This window comes from Chamaea fasciata, unplaced genomic scaffold, assembly GCF_029207755.1.
Source record: "Chamaea fasciata isolate MVZ Bird 193981 ecotype frontalis unplaced genomic scaffold, bChaFas1.0.hap1 SCAF_43, whole genome shotgun sequence".
Lineage (NCBI taxonomy): Eukaryota > Metazoa > Chordata > Aves > Passeriformes > Sylviidae > Chamaea > Chamaea fasciata.
In genome coordinates, this window is record NW_027094128.1 from 686519 (window position 1) to 702821 (window position 16303).

Below are 16303 nucleotides of genomic sequence, written 5' to 3' on the forward strand. Positions count from 1 at the left end.
AGTCCATATATCTTTAAACAGAAATCTAAGCAGAGGGATTCCCGCCACCCCATCTTCAAAGCCTTTCACTCTGTTCTTGCTTCCTCCCCTGCAGAGCAGCACCCCTGGACAAGGACAGCAGATGGCACTGGCTCAGGGGACAGTGCCTGGGGCCACCGGCAGCTCCCAGCGCTCCAGGGACAGCCGGGGCTGGAACTGCTGCTCCACCCGGCCCGGCCGCCAGCTGGGACCCAGCGCGGCAACAGGGGACACAGGGGGCACAGGGGGAGAAACAAGAGCTGAAACAGGCAGCTGAGCGGGGGGAAAAGGTAAAAATGCAGCCTAGACCAACACAAACATCACTCTATCCATCTCTATCAATTCACAGACCGTCACGGGGCTTTGCTTTGTGATGTCAGGGCACGGTTGCCACGTGGTCGTGGTGACATCGCAAGGTTGCCTTGGTGCACGGAAGGCCTCAGGGGTGTCAGAGCAGCTCTTGGGCTTGCTCGGTGCAGGAACTTGGTCCTGTGCTTGAGGCTTTTGTCAGTGGGCAGCTGCCGACTGACAGGAGACTCCTTTTAGCTAGCGTTAGAGCACAGTCTGCAAACTTGCACAGCAGTTGCCACAATGATTGGGCAACTCGCCGCTGCAGTTTTCACTGTTTATGGAGTTACTTATTCCTGCTATTTCCTGACTAACCTGGCACGTAAGTAGAGGTTTTCCCTGGGTGTCACCTCACCTGGTTTTTGTGTCTTCCTGCTCTTTCTTAGTGACTGAGTTGATTTGGAAACAGAAAGGCCATTGGGATGCCGCTTGGGTAAAGCTCCTGTCAACATGTTCAGCTCAAAAGGGGCTGTGTGTGGCCAGGGCCGTGCGGGCAGCATTTGCAAGGGAGCCTGCAGGAGTTGCGTTCCCTCCGTGGGAGAGTCTGTGGCAGCAGAGTTTGCCAATTCCTCCATTGCTGGGTCAAGCAGGACAACTTTGAAAATGTAGATTGGGAGGCCTTCTTGGAAGGTCTTCTAAAAATGCTGCAGTTGTCTCCAGTTTTCTCAAAGCATCTGCTTCATTTTCCCTTGTCCACTGCAGGTCACCTGAGCCGGGTATTCAGAGGTGCTGATCCCGAGGTAAGTAAGGAAAGAACATTTGATGTTCCTGGTGTTTAAAATTGTGCGGCAAGCTGTGAGCTTGGCCTGTGGCAGTAGAGTGTAGAGGGCCAGCTGAGTAGGCTGCAAGAAAATCCATTTCCATGTCTGCTGCAGCAAGAGCAAAGGCATCACTGCCTATTTCCTAATTTTCCATTCCAGAGCTTTAAAAGAACTAAAAGATCAGTTTTGCAGAGAGAATGTGCTTCCTGATAGTAGTCGGGGGAATATGTAATTTGGAGCCATTTGCAGTGTCCAGTTGAATCAGCCCATTAGAATTTAGTCAGAGTGACTTAGAATCCCCTTGCTCTCCAAGTTGATGATTTGTGCTTAGTAGAGCTGGTTCTAGAGCTGAAGAGAAAGAAGGTTCTAAATGATAGGTCATGGCCTGTGTCTCACGCTCCTGTCTGTCCACAGATCCCAGAACCAAGAGCAGACTCTCCTCTGGCTTCCTCTGCTCCTGGACAAGAAGCCAACGCGGAGCCAAATGACCCCAAGGCTCCAGCTGTGGTCACACCACAGCCGGAACTTTCCCAGACAGTAAGTGCCACTTCTGGAGGGTGCTGTCTTTGGTGCGAGGCAGAGCTGCAAGTTTCTGAGCAGCCAGCTCTTGCTGTTGGTGGCTGAGGATGCTGAGTGCTGCAGTCCTGCCAGACCTAGCCATTCCCCTCAGCCAGTGACAGCTGGAAAATGGGCTTTGAGCTGCCATGTTTAGGCCCCAGCTTGCTGGGATTCTGATAGGGGCCAGCCTGGAGCAGGAAGGTTCCCTGTCTGCAGAGGAGGGAGCATGTCAAAGGCACTGTGCTCAGCCTTGGTGGATACGTGGGGGACGCTGTGGCCTGGGGACACCTGTCCCTCTCCACAGACGTGCCAAGTACCCACAGGCACCAAAAGTCTTGATCTGAGAACACAAGCTCTTTGGGGTGGTTCGTGCCCATGAGCTTCTTGGCTGTGCTTACCCGGGAGCATTTCAGAGACACACTGGGGATGTGGAGTTGCTGTTTGAAGACAGGGATCTTGGTGCCTTTGTTGCCAGGTTGTTCTTTTGCCTCTTCAGGCAGAGCAGTCAGTAGCAGAGCTGACAGGCACTCGGAGTCCACCCGTCTTTTGGCTTTTAATAAGCTGCTAAGAGATGATGTGTTGTCCGTGAATCTTTGGAGGGCATCTCTTCTCTTGTGTGGCAAAAGACACGTTCCCTGTCAGCTTCCAAAGAGGCTGTTGGAGCTTCAGCCCCAGATGGAGGCTGATTGTACTGCTAGTGTCACAGTGGGACAGAGTGAAGGGCAGGAAGAGGGGAATTCAATGGAGCTCTTGGGACTGAGGAGGCCAGGAGTCTCCCAGGCACTGAAAGCACAGAGCCTTGTCATCTGCAGAGATCAGCACTGGGACAGGAGGGTTACAGTGGAAGCAGAGGTGGGCAGGGAAGCAGAAAGAAGTGGCTGAATGAATATGATTTGTACGCTGAAAAAGGAAAAAGCTGAGCCTGATGGCATCTCCCAGTCACTTGCTCTGCATTTGTGTGTACAGAACGTGGAGGCAGAGGCACAAGCAGAGCCGCCCAAACCTCCGAGTGACACGATGGCAGCGAGGAGGAAGAGCAGGGAAGACATCAGGAGAACTGAGGATCAATGGAAACTCCATCAGGAGAGGGGCAATCAACAAAACCATGTAAGCGGAGGAGTAGTAGCCACTCCCCTGCTGGAAGGTTCTGTCTCCTGTTCTTTACGGAACTTTGGAGACAAGCTGCAGGCAGAGCTGCAGAAAACTCGGGCTAGGATCAAGGCATGGGAGAAGAGGCTGGAGGAAGAAATGGAGATTCAAACAGAGTGCCGAGCGAAAATTTGTCTCCTCCTTGAGAAGCAAGAGGCTCTACAGAAACAAGTGAGTGAATGAGCAATAGCCACTGCAGTCACCAACCTGGTGCTTTCTGCCCTTCTTGCCTTTCCCCTGCAGAGCAGCAGGGGGGTGGGGTGATGCCTCTGAGTGCCATCCTGCTCCGGTGTGTGTCACAGGCACTCTGAAGGACACTCCCTGCTCTGCTGAATCTCAGCTGCTGCCCTGCGCAGTGGCACTAGTGCTTTGGCCTTTTGGCCAGCAGTCATCTGAATGCATTCCTGCTGGCCTCTTCCCGCTCTCCTTGTTTCTTGAGATGTTCTTGCAGGTGAACACGGTGACCCAGATGGATCTGGAAAGAAGCTGTGTGTATCCCTTGTGAATCTGGTCCTCTCCCTTTCCTCAGAGTCGATGACTCTTGGCTGACAGGGACAAGCTGGACTCTCTGACTGCTTTGTTCTCTTTGACTTGAGGTGGAAGTGTTGACATCTCGCCTGGCAGCCTGCAAAGATTTCCATCAAGTGACTGGCAGCAAGGAGGCCCAAGATTCCTGTGAGGCACAGAAACTGTCCCAAGCAGCAGCGCTGCCGGTTGGGCACGTTCAGAAGATGCCGGAGGAAAAGAGGACTCCATGGGAGAAGGTAGAACATTTGAACAAAGAGCTGCAAGTGTGTCTGCAGCCCTTGGAGGGGGAAAAGCGTCCTTGGGAGAAAGTGGAATGGTCATTTTGGCAGTCACCCTTCAGAAAACCCACGCAAATGCATTTTGGAGAAAATGGACAATGAATCTGGCCTTGCACTCCAGTCAAACCAGCCTTTGGCTTTGAGCCATCCAGTTTGAGGAGTGGACATCAGAACAAACCCATGGCAGAGCCCTGCATGTGGCTGACAGCATCTTGCTAAGGGCTTGCATTTGAAATGGGATCTGGGGCTAATCTCTGCCAGCCACTTTTCTTTCTGACACCAACTCCTTTGTTGTCTCAGATCTCCACAGGCTCTTCTGTTGAACCTCCAGGAGCAGCAGTGTCACCTGAAGGCACTAGTGCTGGCCAAGCTGTGCAGTGGAACCCGGGCAGTTCGTTCATCTCCAGCACTGACACGGCTTCTGCTCAGCAAGAGGAGATGGAGGATGATGAGGATGAGTCCCTGGAGCTCCTGAGTATGTCTTGTGTCTTTCTTCTCTGAGGGACAGTGTATTGTGTGCACGTGCCAGCACAGCTGGACCCAATGATCCTCCTCACTTTGGTGTCCCAGGAGCATTTAGGGCTCCCCACAGGAGAGGCTGTGCTCCAAGGCAGCAAGAGAGTGCTCTGGGTGTTCCCGCTGCCTCTGAGGGCAGCTTGGACGTGCCTGGGGTTTGCCTGAGCTTCCCCATCTGCTAAAGGCAGAAGCAGGGGTTGTCCTTGCATCAGCAGAAGGCTGTGAGCTAGCAAATGATCTGGGCAAGTCCTGTGTGCTAGTGGCCAAACTGGACAGAATAGTTAGCTTCCTAAATTCTCCTTAGACTCCTGACTTCTCATCCGCCATCCGAGCAAAAAAAACCTTCACGGAAATTGATTGGTTTTGGCATTTTGTCTTCTGGTTGTGGTTTTAGTTTAGGTTTTTTTACGGATTTTTTTGGGTAGAGGTTTTTTCTCCATCCTGAAGGAGCTCTTCTGCCCCATGTGTCTTAGTGGCGTCATTTTGATGACTGTTGTTATTTACCACTACTACATCTGCAGGTTTTTTAATGAGAATATTATATATTTGTCAGTGAGGACTCTGGAAAGAACATCAGGTGACAGCAGAAACAGAGAGCAAGAGCTGGTTTTTTTGTGCCCCCAATGAAAAAAACCAGATCTTTTTATTACAATCTGTATTTCATATCCTAGTTTTGTTCCTAGAAAGATGCATCCAAGAGACATAGGCCTGGGACATGATCAGATAAAAGTGCACTGTAGGCATTTCTCAGGAGTGAGCCTCGAGCCCCTCTGCTGTATATTCCTCAGATCCATGACACTTTTTCCTACCTGATTCCCAGTCATTCCCATGACTGTTAGAATGCTACCCACTGGCCCAAGCCCTGCTCAGATCAGTCTCTAGGAAAACACATCAAGCCCTTTGTGATTCTACAGCACAAGTCATTGAAGCTGCTTTATGCCCAGAGCAGCTGCCGGTCCTGTGCCCTCAGATAAGACCTGGTGGGGCTGAGAAGAGAGCCCAGCTGACTCTCTGTCTCCCGTCACCTGTTGGCACAAAAGGGCACTGATGTGCACCTGGGTGTGTCTGCTCTCCAAGCCAATCCTGCTGTGTCCTCAGTGGGGGCAGCAGCTTGGAAGGGGCTGGGTGTGGCCATGCCTTCTTGCCATTGCTTGTCAGTGCTGGTGCCTGGGCTTTGGCAGCTTTGTGGCGGTGGCTGCCCTGGCCCTGAGGGCTGGTGTGAGCGCCGAGGCTGGAGCCTTCCTTAGCTGGGAGAGTGCCGCTGCCGGCCGGCCGCTGCAGCGCGGAGCTGCCCCGAGGCAGCAGCCCCTGCTCTGGACTGGCTCCTGCACGGCCTGGGCTGGGCTCACAGAGGGTCAGCATCTCCTCTGGGCAGCTGTCCGTGTCCCGCCGGCACCTGAGGAGCACTGCTGTCCCTGCTGCCCTTGCCCGCTGCGGGAAGGTGGGCACGTGTGCGGGGCTGAGAGGGCGAGTGCAATGGCAGGGACTGATCCCTGCTGTCAGGGGGAGGAGAAGCAGTGTGGTTCTTCACGTGGGCCACGGGCAAGGGCGTCTTCCAGCTCAGCCTGCTCATCAAGGGTGAGGGTCCTGCTGCTGAAGGCCCCTTGGGATTGGTTAGAGCATGAGCTGCTTGGGTTTACAAAGGGAAAGGCATTCTTTTGGTAAAGTGCTGCAAGGTGGGGAAGATGCCCTCCTCTCCTGGGAATGCATCTCCCTGTGCTTTGTTTTCTGCCAAGAGATCTCTTCAAAGGACTGTAGAAATCAGTGCTGGCCTGCTTCTACTGCAGAGCTGCCTGTCTTGTTGCAGTTCTTGCAGTTGTTGTTGTTACCCAGCTGGCCACAAAGGGCTCAGAAGGCCAGACTGTACAGCCCCAGTGGGGTTGCCTTTTGTATCTCTTGGATAGTGGGATCTCTGCTTTCAAGTGAGCATCTTGCATTTTGTTTCCCTCAGGGCAAATGGCGAGCATGGAAAATCCCCGAAGGAAATACATGGAAGAGGAAATTGTTGGCAGAGGGTGAGTCCAACCACAGTTACTTGTACGCAATCATGGGGCAACGATTTGCTGCTGGAATATATGTCAAGGGCGAAGTCAGGCAAGATGCAAACATTTTCAGACACTGGGGTTAGTCTGCCCCATCTCTCAGTACCAGCCAGAATTTGGAAGTGTGGTCAGAAGGAATTGTCAAAGACACTTGGATTTCATTGCCAGAAACAACAACCACCCCTTTTTGTAGCAGGCAGATAACTGTTTGAAGGAACATTTCTTCCCAAGAGTTTGCTGAAGGAAATAGTGTGATCAGGATGAAAACTGCCCAGTTTAGAAACTGAAATCCAAGATGAAAGAATCACCTGGCCTTTGGAGCTGAGGCACTAAACCCCAATGCTTCAGAAACAGGCTCAGTGCCCATGCACTGGAGAGGAAAATGCATCATCTGCCTTCTGGCAGAGCCCTCCTGCATGCTGCAGGTTGGAGGCATTTCCAGCAGACATCTCCTGTCTGGACTGGCTTTCACTCCAAGGTCTAAATGGCTTCTCCTTTCTTTGCTGCTGTTTTGTTTCTAGGGCTTTTGGAGAGGTTTGCAGAGCCATCGACACTGCCACAGGACGACAGGTAAATGTCAAGAGCCCCCGCAGATTCTGCTGCTCTCCAGGGCTTTCCTCTCTCGTGTCAGCTGTGGCTGCAGCTGTGGCTAGAGCTGTGCTGCAAAGGCACAAGAAGCACAGACTGGTGCCAGCCTGCCAGCTGCATTTGGGACAGTCTTTGTCCTGCTCAGCTGCCAGAAGGAAGGCAAGGGGGGCAGCGGTTCCTTTCAGAGAAGGACGCTCTCCCTGGCTCTCAATTGCTCCAACAAAGGTGGTGCCTTGGAGCATCTCACTGCTCTCTGGGGCTACGGCTTCAGAGTCCTGAATTCCCATTTCTGGCTGCCAGCAAATACATCTGAATGTTCCTGGCAGTTCCTTAGCCACCTGCAGTGCTGCACTTGGGAACTGCACGTCGGGAGAGATCTGCAAGGCGTCCCTAAAAGCCCCAAGCCCTGCCTAGAGCCCAAGATGTATCCACAGAGTACCAAGGCACGCATTTCTTCCTCTGAAGTACGGACAGAGAAACAGAGAGTGTGCTCAGAGCTTTGGGGGGTGAGAGTTGACACACCATTTTTAACAAGTGGACAAGGCAAATTGTGGTCAGTGGCCACGTGTCCTGGAACTGGCCCCCAAAGGAGCAGAGAAATGAGCTGTAGGAATGTCATTTCCTAATTACTCCTTTGTCTAATCGCAAGGCACTTTGGCAGAGCTCACCTGTGTCATTGCAAAATCACTCGCTCCATGTGTGTTGTGGTCTCATTCCACCAGCTTCTAAAGTTACTGATTTTCTGTGTCATTCTAGGTGGCCATTAAGAAAATCAATCTTCAAGGACTGAATAGGAATCAACAAGCGCTTAATGAAATCATGGTCATGAAGAAGAATAAGAGTCCCCATATTGTGGATTATTTAGACAGGTGAGTGGTCATGGTCTCTTCCCATGAAGTTTTGTTTACATAGTAAAAGCATGCGAGGCTAAAACCCCACTTTGGACACTGGCAGAAAATAGAGCTGTTAATAACCAGTTAATTATTATTTCTCTACTCATCTCCAATGGATGGGAAGAGAGTGTATTTTGCCTGCATGTGTCTTCCCTGGCTTTCAAACACTGAGTTGGAACATTGGCCAAAAACCTGAATCAACCCTCCCATACTAAGTCAATACCCTGTAAGCTCACTGCCTCCATGTTGTCTCAGGATTGATTTTTTCAAGTTTCTTCAATGCTGATGAAGCATGCTAGAGAGGATTTCCCTTGGATTGTTACCCCTCTTTTCTATGGCTGGCCATGCCAGGAACACTAGGTGTTCCTTTCCAGAAATACCATGCAGGACAGGCTTTTCATCTTGGCTGATACTAAACTGTACTTTTTGCTTGCTGGCCATCTAAAATATCTCCTTTTTCACAGATGTGCTGTTCTCCTTGAGACTGCACAGACTGTAAACAATGCACAGCCGGAAGGGTGTGTCTATTCCTTGAATTCTGTCCTTGTCACAAAGGGACCCGGAAACAAGAATCAAGCAAAGAAACCAATGTATGCATGTTCATCTGCATGGCCTTGTTCCCTTCTTTCAGCTACCTTGTGCTCAACGAACTCTGGCTGGTGATGGAGTACATGGATGGAGGCTGTCTGGACGATGTCATCGCTGAGGTTCGCATATGTGAACACCACGTTGCAACCATCAGTCGAGAGGTGAGGGATCCCATCTGTGCTTTCCGAGGGCTTGGGCAGTATTGTCTGGGAAAGGGGCTCAGAACAGGAGTGATTCCATGAGCCAGGCTTTGTTTCTGTGTGGCTGATATGCTCTGGGCAAGCAAGAGCATCTCAAGCGAACTGCCTGCCAGTGCCCCTGCACTCACTGGACTCTGTTCTTGTCCTCTTCTCTCCTGCTGTTGCATTCTCACTCTGGCTCTTGTATTTGCTCTTCTCCATCTTGCCTCTCTAAACTTTGGCCTGTCTGCACTGCATTCCTTGCCTGTAAAAGCAAAGGTGGGGGTGGCACTGTTTGAAAGCAGCAGCAAAGAAGAAAGAGAGACTCATTTCTCTGAGTCCTCAGCTGGAAAGGTTAGCAGTGCAGCCAGAATGCTCTGTACTTCTGAGCACATCCACTGCAGCAGCAGTCGTCCTGGCTGGTTTGCAGGGCAGAGTCTACACCAGCAGTTGCTGTTGCTCTTTGACAAGCTGACATGCCTTTCTTTAGAAAGGTGCTGCCCTGCCTGTGTTGGAGCAGCGAGCTCGTCCCCTCAGTGGCACTGTGTTCTGCCATTACTCCTCATTCCCCTGCAGAGGGAATCTTGGAGAGCTCTTTCCTTTGTTGTGTGATGAAATCACATCACTGATTTTTGCCCTCCCGTTTCTGGTTTCTCTCTCAGTGCCTGCAAGGACTGCATTTTCTCCATTCCAACAACGTGATACACCGAGATGTGAAGAGCCTCAACATTCTCCTCAAAACGGATGGCTCTGTCAAGCTGGGTCAGTATATTCTTGGGCAGGTGCAGCGTTCCAGGGATATGTGGGCTGTGGGGCTGCTTTTGAGTGAGTGCCAGCCCCCCCAAAATGGTGCTGGTGGCAGTGCAGGGAGCCTGTTGTGAGCTGACCACACGGTTGCAACGTGCACAGACCTATGGCAAGGATCGAGCAGTGCACAGTGGCATTGCTCTGTGTGTGTTCCTTCCAGAGGGAGGGAGCTACATGTCTAAAGTTTGAAAAGCCCCTTCTGGAGGCCGTGTAAAAAATGTGGGGATTTTTGAAGCAGCCAATGCCATATTTCCTTGGCTAAAGTCCTGAGGAAACAGAGCAGGGACAGTTGTCCAGGAGATTCAGCAGCACATTCTCCAACTTCTACCAGGAAATTCTTTTGCGTGCTTTCCTAATTGCACAGGATTCAAATAAAAACCTTCTTTTGCTTTCTCCCCAGCTGATTTTGGCCTATCTGCTCAACTCACCCCTGAGCAGAGTAGACGGAGCTCGGTGACCGGGACTGATTGGTGGATGGCGCCTGAAATTGCAAAAGCTGAGTCCTATGGCCCCAAAGCAGACATCTGGTCTTTTGGAATTGTGGGCATTGAAATGGTGGAAGGAGAACCTCCTTACTGGAATAAAGGTCCTCTCGTGGTAAGGTGTAAATACTCTCTGATCCCGCTGTCTTTCTCCCCCATCCCACGTTCTGTGTGCCATTGGACAAAATCCCATTGCCATCTGCTGGAACTACTTCCACCACGGTCCCTTTCTGAAAATGTCCCTGCAGCACATCAGCATCTGCTGGGGTTTTGGTTGCATCCGTGGGGGAACTCAAGCCTTAGCCCAGGCAAGCAATCTCCCTTCTCAGGCAACATTGGGCTTTGGCTTAGAAGTCCTTCCAGCTCTTTTGGCTGTGTAGATGGCCCTACTAACAGGAAACAAGCGTCTTAGAGCTGCTGTTCTCTTTCCTGAAATGAAGGAAAGAAACCCAAACCCAACAAAGTTTCTAAAACAGTGGTTTGGAGAGAAGTGTACCCCCATTCTTCTCACAGGGAAACTTGCCTTAACTGAGGGATTTCCTTTCTTTACTTTTAATTACCATTGTTTTCAAGAACCAAGGAAAAAGCTTGATGACTTTTATAGCAGCTGTGCTTAAGGGACCAACAAGTGCTGCAGAGATGCTTTTCATGTCATACTCCTTGGAAATACTAGAGTGAGTTAGTAGAGCAAAGTCCCTCTTCCAACTAGCCTGTCAAGCTGCTCAGGTGAATCCTCAGAGAAGCAAAGGTGCTTTTGCTAATATAGTTTTCACTAAGGAGGTCAGTCTATGAAATCAGCTGCCAGGGCAAGATCTGCTGGATGCTGGAAAAGCTGTGACTGCATCAGGCTTTGGGTTTTTTGTTGGTCCAGGAAAGTCATCTCTGCCTCTGTGCCACGGCAGAAACTGCCACTGCAGAGTGCAGCTGAAACAATGGGATCTGGGAGAGCAGTTCCAGATGTGAAAGAAGCATCTGAGAGACTCGTCTTTCCTTTTTCTCCAGGCTCGATTCCTGATAGCCACCAAAGGGATCCCAGAGCTGCGGCAGCCCAAGCTCCTCTCCCCTTTTCTGCGTGACTTCCTGAGCTGCTGCCTGCAGAGAGACGAGGAGCGGCGCTGGTCTGCCAAGGAGCTGCTGCAGGTAAAATGCCAAGGGGCTGCAGGGGAAACAGTGTCCCAGGGACGGGCTCCTCCTGCACTGAAGTGCCAGGCATCAGATGAGCCTCCTCCTCCTCACCTCCACTCTTGGTGCTGTTCAAATGAGAACAGCCAGGAATCCTAGACTGGGCTGGGCTGGCAGGGACCTGTAAGGGTCATCTGGTCCAAGTGCCCTGCAATGAGCAGGGGCGTCTTTAAAGAGATCAGGATGCTCAGACCTGAAATATTTCCAGGCCTGGGGCACTTAGCAGCTCTTGCAGTAAGCTGTGCCACTGTTGTCCCACTGTTGTTCCTTAGACCTACTCTGACTCAATCCCCTTTTCACTGAAAAAAAGATTACCCTGCCTTTGGGGCTCTTAGCTTGGAAAGTAATGGTTCATTCTTGGCTTTTTTGTTTTCCTTTGTGCAGCATCCATTTGTAACATCAGCCAAGCCTACATCCAGCCTGGTGCCACTCATCCTTACATTTAAGAAGTAGAAGGAGTTGACAGGAATGGACCAGTCACTTAAAAACTTTTTCTTCCATCACCAGCATCATAGAGGATTGTAGAGTAGGATTGTAGCTAGGATTGTAGAGTAGGATTTTAGCCTAGGATTGTAGGGTAATATTTTGGCCTAGGATTGTAAATAAAGTTTCTGAAACCTCAAGTCATTTTGACGATTCTCCTCCTTCTGAGCCTGTGAGAATGCTCAACATTTCCTTCTGAACTGTCCATTTTTGCTTAGAGGTGGAAAGTGACATTGATGCCCTCTTTGGTACGGTTTGAAGGGGGAGTAGGCTCTTCTTTCGTCATGCTCTCCGGACCGCAGTGCCTTTGGAATATGGCCCAGGGGCTGGGTTTTACCCAGCTGTGGCACTTGTGTTTGAGGCAGAAAGGGCAGTGGCATTTGCAGGCAGAACCAAAGGACGAGTGGGGCAGCCCAAATACCCTGTGCAGATGCAGGCCTTGAGCTCTGACTCGAGAGCATTTGGGTTGCTGCCACTTGCATTTGTATCCCTAAGTGCAATCTCTTTGTCTGGGGGAGAGTTTTGCCCAAGTGAGACAGCAGAAAGATCAGGGAGGCCTCTGGGAAAGGCGCAGAGCTGGTGCAGAGCTGTCAGCGGCTGCAGGGTGAGCCCAGGCCCCGCCTTGCCCAGGCTGGAGCCCCAGCAGAGCCCTGGCAGAGCCCGGAGCAGCCTGAGCCGGGGCAGAGGCAGCTGCAAGGAGGCCCTTGGAGCTGCAAGAGGCAGCAGCCCGGCCCTGGGTGCCTCTTGGGGGCCCCGGGCGAATCCTGCGCTCTCAGAGCCCAGCTGGCAGCCGGCTGCTCCCGAGGGGAAGCGTGGCCGTGCTGGGCACAGCACAGACCGGTGGCATCGGCCGTCCGGAGCGTGCACAGGAGCAGAGAAAGGCAAACCACAGCCGAGGGCTGCAGGCCTGGATTGCCACCCTTGTGCCGGCTGCCCTCTAACTCCTGGCCAAGGTGAGCAGTGTGTGCAGCGCTCTGGGCACAGGGGAGGGAGCCGGGCTGCTCCGCAGGCTCCGGCACAGGGCAGCCTCCTTCAGGCACGGCGCTTCTGCCGGGGGAACCGAGGCCAGCGGCAGGCAGGGACAGCTTGTCAGGTCACATCTGCAGGAGCCGGGGCCTCACGCGGCTCTGGGAGGAAGCGCCTGCAGTGCTGGAGTTGTTCACTGAGCCAGAGCAAAGGGGTGAAATGCAGAGTGTTCTGCAGAAATATTCCGGGGCACCAGGCCAGCCTGCTTTGAGCTCTCTGGCACACAGCAAGCACTGTGCAATGCAGCCCTGAGCTGTTGGGAGAGGGGTGTTAGAAAGGAGCCAACTCTTAGATGAAATTAAATGGGGAGACAAAGTCATCAAAGCCAAAGAGAACTGTTTCTTAGGAAGGATTCACCTGAGCTGGGTGTGTATCTCCCTCTCCCAAGAGCCAAACACACACACAACACACACACAGAAAATGCTGCTTTTTATTGCCTTTCCCAGCCCAGGACGAACCATGTCCCCTTTCCCTTTGGCTGGGTAAAAGGAAACTTGTATTCTGTCCCCACCGCCTCCTTTTCTGTCCCCTCCCCTCTTCTCCTACTTCCCTTTTGGTTTGGTCTTCACGCTGGCCTTTCTCCCAGCTCACAGCAACACCCAACAAATCAACTGGAACCAATCCAAACTCTAAATAACAACCCCAAGAACCAACAGCTTTCGTTCTTTCTTCTAATAACTCTGCAGCTGCAGCAAAATATTACCTCCTATCTCACTGAGGGAATCGGGCATGAGCCTGTGGCTCGTGCTTGAGCAGTGAACTGATTTGGAAGGGAGCAGAAGGGTTTCAGTAGGCAGTTTGTGTTTTTCTTCTGAATTGCTGAAGGAAAGACACAATGTGGCTTCAGTCAGCAAAAACATTTTCAAGGTGCATTGAGGAAATGCTTGTGAGCAATTCCCAGAGAAGGCAGGTTTTGAGAAAATGTTGAACTGTAACAAATTGTGAATTCCCTTTGCATTAACAGAGTGTTGAGCCCTCTATTCCTCCGGAGCAGTGATTGATGTGTGCAAGTGGCTACCTTAGCCTTGAGAATAGAATAGTCCTCCTAAGAATGTAGCTGGAATGCATTCAAGGGGAAAAGAGTGGTTGTAGGAGGCTCTTGGGCATCAGAGGAGAATTGCAGGAATGGGATGTTCCCCAAATGACCACCAGAGACTCTCAAGAGAGCCCTACTCTCCTGTCAGTAACTTCTGAGAAGTGGTTTAAATATGTCAACTAATTTGAGGGAATGTTTAACCTGTGAGTTTCAGCAAAGTAATGAGTAGGTCTTATTTCCATGGTTACAAATGAGTAGGTGGGATTTCTGGCTGAGCACGTGTTAGGAAAGTGATTCCCCACGCACCCAGCACTGAAATAAAGTCATGCCTCCTTTCTCACACCGAGCTGGCACCAGGGATCGGAGCCCTTCTTGGTAACTTTGATTTTAGTCGCTTCTATTGACAGGTGAAAATGAAACCGTTTCCAGCTGTTCCCCTCGGGTTTACATTTCTGGGGGCCAAAGCTCTGTGCTGCAGGTGGCCCGGGTGTGTGCAGAGCAATGCAGCCTCCACAAAGCCCTTGGTTTCCCCACAAGTCATCATGATTTGTTGCCAGGTGTGCCCAGCTGTGGCAGGAGAAAGAGCCCGCAGTGCAGTGGGCGCCGTGCCCTGCCCAGCCAGGGCTCTCTGGCACAGAGGAGCAGCAGCAGCACCTTTCAACCCACTCCTGCCCTGGCCTCACCTGGGACACAGAAGCCTCTGGAAATCAGCACCACCTGGCCCCTTCCCAGCCTGGAGCAGCTCCTGCTGGTGGGCACATCCTGCACTTCTACTGCTTCCAAACAGGAATCAAGGCACAGGGGGAGACGGACATACAGAGAAGCCCTGGGCTAGTGCAATAAATGGGCAAATGCATGGGGGAATGTGTTAGGAATCATTTCAGCTGTCATGCCAATCCTGCCTTCTCTCCTTTTCTCCCTTCACGTTTCCTGTTCTTTTCCCTCTCACATTTCCACCCCTTCCCCCTCTCGAGTCTCACAGTTTTCCTGTCATGTTTGCCTCCCAAGTTTTACTTCTTTTCCCCACCCTTTTCAGCTCCCTTTCCTCACACTTTGCCTCTCACATTTCCCCAACTTCCCGCTTTTTCCTGCTTTTTTGTTCTCTCATGATTCTCACAATTTTCCCCTCACTTACCCTGCCCTTTTCTCCCCTCATGCTTTTCTCCTTTCCTCAGTCATTTTTCTCCAAGTTGTCTCCTCATGTTTCTCACTTTTGCCCTCATGTTTCCCAGGCTTTCCCTCTTACATTTCTCCCACTTTTCCCCTCACGTTCATCATTCTTTCCCCCTCATGTTGCTTATACTTTTCCTCTAGCATTTTGTGCCCTTTTTTCACTCCTGTTTTCTGCCACTTTTCCCATCCAACTTCCCACCCTTTTTTCCCCCCTAATGTTTTCTGCCTTTTTCTGCCCTCTGGTTTCTCCCTCTTTTCCCCTCAGGATTCTCACAATGTTCCCCTCACATTTGCTGCCTGTTTCTCTCTCTCTGCCAGTAATTTTCTCACTCTCTTCCCCTCACATTTCCCTCCATTTTTTCCTCTATGTTTTTCAGCCTTCCCTGATTATGTTTCTTAGAATTTTCCCGTCATATGTCCTGCCTTTTCCTCCTCTCACCTTCCTCTCCTATTTTCACTCACGTCTTCACCATTTTCCCCTCAGTTTTCTCAGCCTTTCCCACTCAGGTTTCCTTCCCTTTTCCTCCCTCACGCTTCCCTCCTTTTTCCACTCCCATTTCTCACACTTGTCACCTCATGTTTTCTGCCTTTTTTCCCCTCACATTTCTTAACCCACTGCTTCCTGTCAGTGACTCTTCCTCTTCAGTAGTTGATGAGCTTCTTTTCTTCTTTCCTGCAATCCCCTCCTCCAAAGAATGGGTGCCAGAGCAGCGCTCCAAGAAGCTCCTGCCCGTGTGTCTGCTGAACAGAATGGCTGTGCTCAACTTGAACAATCTCGTGAAGAACAACCTAAACTGCAGTGGACTTTCAATTCCCTCTATTCTTCATAGTGTTCTAAAGAAATGGGTACCCTGAGGGATACAGGTCGCAGGTGAGCAGCCGCTGCACCATCCGCCTCAAGCAGATCCCATCTCTGTTTTCATCACCTCACACTCACTGTGACTCCTGCCTGGATGAAACCACTTGTGATGCTGCTTGATGCTAATTGGAGTCCATGTGCACAAGAAGTGCTTTTAGCCCTCTTTCAAAAAAAAAAAAAAAAAGTTTTTATTTTAAAACGTTCAGTGCCTGGAGTTTCATTCTATTTTCCCCTATTTGAATTGCCTTGACATCAAAGTACTGCCAGTTGGCGTTCCAAACTGGCTGGTCTGTGTTTGTGTGCACAGAGCAAAGGTGCCAGACCGTGTCCTTTTCCCGGGTGTCCGTTAATGTCCATTCCAACAGACACTGCAGGGGGGCTCAGCCTGCCCCACACAGGATGGCAGCCAGAGGGCTGAGGCTGCGCCTCCTAGTGAGATCAGCCGCCCTGGCAGCCCGGCCCCAGCCGCCATCTTGTGTGTGGCTCTCCAGCCCTGGCCGCCATCTTGTGTGTGGCTCCCTCAGCCCTGGCCGCCATCTTTTGCACCGACCTAGTCCAGCTCTTAAGCGAATGTGTTGCTGTTGTGTCGGCAGTCAGGGTCCGCCCCAAAGACACCAACACCAGCAGGACAGGCTACAGGGAATGGCACGGGTTTGGCTCAAAGCAGCCAGTCCTGACTTGTCACTGTCCTTTATCCATGAACATGTCCCCATATGCAGCCACAGCAAATGTCCAACAGAAGCTCCATCAGCCACTTCCTCCCGCTGGCGTTGGCAGACACGCGGCAGCTGCAGCTCCTGCACTTCTGC